Genomic DNA, 5,256 nt, shown 5'->3' on the forward strand with positions numbered 1-5,256 from the left:
CGACGCCGTCACGCATGCGCTGTCGCCACGGGCACGGCTTCGGGCGCTCCGGTTTCTGCCGTTTCCCCTTGCCCTGTCTCCACACGCTGCTGAAAAAAGTCCGGCCTCGCCGCTCTGGTCCCCACACCTTAGATATTTACAGACTTGGGTCAGGTCCCCTCTCGATCTTCTTTTCTCAAGGCTGAACAGACCCGGTTCACTCAGCCTTTCTCCATAGGGGAGATGCTCCAGGCCCTTCACCATCTTTGTGGCCCTCCGCTGGACTCTTTCCAAGAGATCCCTGTCTTTTTTGTACTGGGGAGCCCAGAACTGGACACAGTTCTCCAGATGAGGCCTTACCAGGGCAGAGTAGAGGGGGCGGGGCAGAGTAGAGAGGGAGAGTATCTACCTTGTACCCCAATCCCCTAGCACAGCCCACTCTAGCCCTGGGTGCCTCCCTATACCCCAACAGCCTTCTGTAGCCCCCTGCCCCCCCACAGCCCTCCCCAGCTCCCCACAGATTCCTAGCCCCCCTCTATTTCCCCGTTAGCCCCCTGTATCTCTCCCAGAGCTCTCTGGAGCCCCATATTGATCCCACATCCATCCCATAGCCACAGCTACGGGATAAAGTTGTGGGATATGGATATGGGATGGCTCTGGGGTGGATATGATGGATATGGGATGGGATGGCTATGAGATGGGGCTCTAGTGCTTATGGGGCCAGGATGCTGCAGTGACCTCTGTCCCCACAGATCCCCCTCCAGTGTGAGATGTGGAGCCCCGCAGCTGCTCCTCTGCCCTTTATTATTTACGCGGGGGTGTGTGAGGGGGATCCCCCAGTCCCCCGTTATCAAAAAAATAAACCTTAATTACAAAAGTAAGGGGTGTCACCCCGGCCCGTGGGAACAATGCGGTCCGTGGGGGTGCACGGTGAGTCCCGGAGACACTTGAGTGACGGTGACACCTGATGACAGTTGACACTCAGTGACACCCAACGGCATCCAGTGAAGGTGACATTCAATGATGGCGACCCCATGTCACACCCATGCAGACCCCACATGGCCCCGACTGCTCCCAGCCCCCCTCCCTGCACCCCTCCTCGTCACCTCTTCAATGAGGATGGCAGCGCGCCGCATTGTGCTACCACGGCAGGGGGGACGGCACGGCCCAAGTCCCTGTGGGTGTCTTCTTCTTCCACAAAGCTGCTCACACTGGAGGAGGCACAGGCACGGGCATGAGGCCACAGCAGCTCCCATTGTGTCAGACAGCAGAGACACTGAAGTGGAAGAAGGCCCCACACTTTTACAGGAGAAATTGCACACAGTCATTGACTTTCCATCTGAAAGGTGAAGAGGAGTTTCTTATGCAGCACCTATCATAATTGTTCGGGTGTGTTTTTTTCCATTATTTAAAATGCAAAACTTGCTGAAACTAAGTTACCCTGATTGTGCCTGAAGTGTTGTAGTGAATTTCCACTCGCTTTGGACTCTGAAACAAATGTTGGTTCTCCTCTAAGCAGAGCTGTTGGACAGACCTATTGGCTCTAGATATTAAACATGGCAGTGAGATGAGGCCAACGATGTAAGAGTAAGAGATGCTTTGGAATGCCTTTTATGGCTGCACCATCCTGCCTCGGAGGTGGGCGTGGGGAGCTGGGGAGCTTTGACACAGCAAAATGACTGCAGGCAGAGGGACGTAGCAAAGGGAACACAAAGCTTTTAATTATGTATCATAAAAAACAATGAGTAGCAGAAACAATACTATTCCTAAAATTCCCATCCCACAATTAGTAGAGCAGCCAGACAACGTCCCACTTCACTGCAATGCTGACTTTGCAGGACGGCTCGGTTGTGGAGGGGAGGGATGGGGCCGCTGGTGGTGCCCCTGGAACGCTGCCGCTGCTGCCTGGTGCTGCGGGGCTGGCGAGGAGCGCAGGTTACGGGTAGCCGTACTGGTCGGCTATGGCCATGTCTGTCTCCCGCTGCACCAGGAACTGCACGGGGCCGATCTTCATCTGCCGGGCCGCCTGCTGCCGCTCCTCCTGGGCCAGCTTCTTCAAGCGCTCCCGCTCGGGCCGCTGCTCGGCTGTGATGGGCAGCGACTCCTCTATCACTACGGGTGCCACACCGCCGCCCGCCCGTGGCCCCACGCAGGGCACAAAGTCCACGGGGCGCCGCGGCAGAGGCTGCTGCTGATGTGGCACTGGTGGCGGTGGTGGTAGTGATGGCGGGTCCCTCCGCAGCGGTGAGCTCCTCAGCAGGGACGGGCGCGGGCAGCTCGGCGCCGTCTTCTTGGCAGCGCCCTCCTCTCGCGCTGTGCCGCCTGGAGGTGCCGGCGCTGCCTTGTCTGCGCCGCCGTCTTGGGGCCGGAGGGCAGCAGGGCCAGCGCTGGCTGAGGGTTGGGGCCGCACAGAGGGCGGCCGGCGCACCGGGCCCACCACAGTCACCCTCTGCCCCAGCGGGTGCACGGCCTGGATGGATTCACACAGGTGCACGCGCAGCTCGCTGGCGGTGCCCGCATGCCCGCTGTCGCTGGCTCCTGCGCTGGCCCCAGGCAGCTTCCCTTGGCACGGGTGTTTGCGGCCTTGTCTTTCTCTTCCTTCTTTGCATGGCCGCAGCTTCTTTCTCTTGGCTGGGGCGCTGCTGGTGGGCTGCTCCTGCTGGCAGCTCTCCCCTTTCTGGGGGGTGCCAGCAGGCGCAGGGCGCTTGGTCCCCCGCTTGGTGCTGCCCCTGTTCTTCTTTTCTGCCTGAACCACCTGGGGCTGCCTTTGCTGCACCTCCTCAGTGGGCCGTGTGCTCTGGGCTGAGGGAGGTGTGCTGGCAGCCAAGGTGGTCGGCCGTGGGCTGAGCCGGGCACTCGCTGGTGGCACGACAGGGTGCAGCTGCGACAACCCACATGGCAGCTCAGGCAGGAACCCGGGGGATGGTGGAAGCCCCCAGAAGGGGTCAGCGGGCGTCCCAGAGGCAGCCTGTGTGCTGAGCTCCCTGTTGTCCCTGGGGTTGTCGGGGAGCTCAGCGATGAAGCATCCTGGGGCAGGGCTGCTGGGGTTCTCATGGGGGACCTCAACAGCTCTTGCCACATCTGAAAATGCAAGAACATCCCCCAGAATGGCGATGACAGCCTTCCCACACCCACTCTGTGCAAACACGCACCTGCAGCTCTGCAGCCCCCAAACTCACCATTGATCCAAGAGAGCAAACCCTGGATGTCCGTGATGTCCTTCGGCACATCCGAGCTGCTCACCGCTGCTGGGAAAAGCAAAAAAATCCCAAAGAGTCAATGCCAGCTCTCCTGTACCATGTTCACAGTAAGGGATCTCGGGGGAACGCTGGGTTCCCATTATAAAACGGGACAGGAGAGGTAACTGTAAATCCCAGGGATTAACACTCCAAGCAACACGCAGTGAGATCAGTCCCAGGAAAGAACAGGTAGAAAGCCTAACTAGAAAGACAGTGCACCAAACCCAGATGCCTGTTGTGTGTCTGTACCTCTCTTGGGTGCTGTGCCACACGCCGTGCTCCTCCCCTGGCTTTCCACATGGCTGCGCTTCAGAGGAAGGCCGCTGGCATCAGCGTCTAACAGAAAAGAGACAAGAAAGACGTGAAGAGCCTCTCTTTGGAGGAAGATTTGAGCACTGCCAACCACAAACTTCTGGTCTTTAAGAGCAGTTTTGTCAATTTGCCTTTCTGCTGCTACAGCCTTGTGCCACTTCTGCAGTCAGCACAGAACTGCAGCGTCCTTTCCTCTCTCCTCCATCACCCACAGCCCTGCGTGCAGCCCTGTTTAGAGGCGGTACCCACAGCACAGCTCACAAGAGCTTCTTACCTGCGGAGGCTTTCCGTTTCCCCCCTGTCAGATTCTGAATTCATATGTAAAGAATAAAACTCCCTTGTTGGAGGAAGAAAGAGAATATGCTGCTTGCTGGACACGAGAGGTCAGTCTATTACTGGCAAAGAAAGATTTGGATCAGGAAGAAGAGGAATCAGGAAAGAGAACTAATCAGTGGGATCCCTTAGAGAATCTACCCCCTCCATATGACCCCAGTGTAGTACAGGAGGCATCAGGCACTTCCCCAGCTGAGCAAGAGAAAACTCATAGAGTCATTTCACAGGAAGGAGGGCGTACTGGGCTCAGAAGAAAGTTAGAACAATGCAAGAGGGATATCGAAAACTTTGCTTTCCCTGACACTGACCACACTAACAGCTCCATGTACCCCCTACAGGAGGTCCCACTGGGACAGGGGCAAATAGGTTATGTAAACTCCCCACTCACTAGCGGAGAGGTCAGGAATTCTAAGAAGGAAATGAAATCCTTAATTGAGGATTCTATAGCAGTAAAAGAACAGTAGAACCAATTTCTGAGTCCTAACCTGTACTCATGGATGGAATTAATGTCTGTCATGGGTATATTGTTTACTGGAGAGGAAAGGGTTATGATGCAGCATATGAGCTGCTATGCAAGAATGGGAAAAGAATAATTCCCGTGGATGTCTTGGGATGGTGCCAGCAGAGCAAAAATACCTAGTGGAAGACCCTAACTGGGACTGTAATAATGCACATTGGCAAAACATGAAGGACTTGCAAGATATAATAATCACTGGAATTAAGAAGGCAGTGCCTAAGTCCCAGAATCTCACTAAGGCATTTGAGATTTAGCAGAATAAGGATGAATCCGCTAGTGATTTTCTAGAAAGGCTTAGAGACAGGATGAGAAAATACTTAGGAATGAGTCCTGAGGATCCCGTAGCCCGTAGCAGATATAACTACTGCAGCAGTTATATTTGAGTTGCCAAGGTATGTTATTATTTTCTGTCCCTCAAAGTAGGTGCTATGAACAAACTGCAACCTTGTAAACAACTCAACTTTCCTCATATTTTGAGAAAAATGATGAAAACTATAGTTCTGTCACTGATGTGAAGGGGTAACTGTGTCATTACTACTTTTCCTCTCTCTTTTCTTAATGAAAAAGAAATAAATCATCTCTCACAATGACCAACAAACTTTTAACAGGACAGCTTTGTAACATTAAGAGGCCTTTCTTGACACTGAGATGGTCAGAGGGCTGGAGCAGCTCTCCTATGAGGAAAGGTTGAGGGAGCTGGGCTTGTTTAGCCTGGAGAAGAGAAGGGAGACCTCAGTGTGGCCTTCCATTATTTGAAGGGAGCGGATAAACAGGAGGGAGAACGGCTGTTTGTGAGGGTGAATAGAGATAGGACAAGGGGAATGGTTTTAAACTGAGACAGGGGAGGTTTAGGTTGGATCTGAGGAGGAAGTTTTT

This window comes from Meleagris gallopavo, unplaced genomic scaffold (genome assembly GCF_000146605.3).
Source record: "Meleagris gallopavo isolate NT-WF06-2002-E0010 breed Aviagen turkey brand Nicholas breeding stock unplaced genomic scaffold, Turkey_5.1 ChrUn_random_7180001957942, whole genome shotgun sequence".
Lineage (NCBI taxonomy): Eukaryota > Metazoa > Chordata > Aves > Galliformes > Phasianidae > Meleagris > Meleagris gallopavo.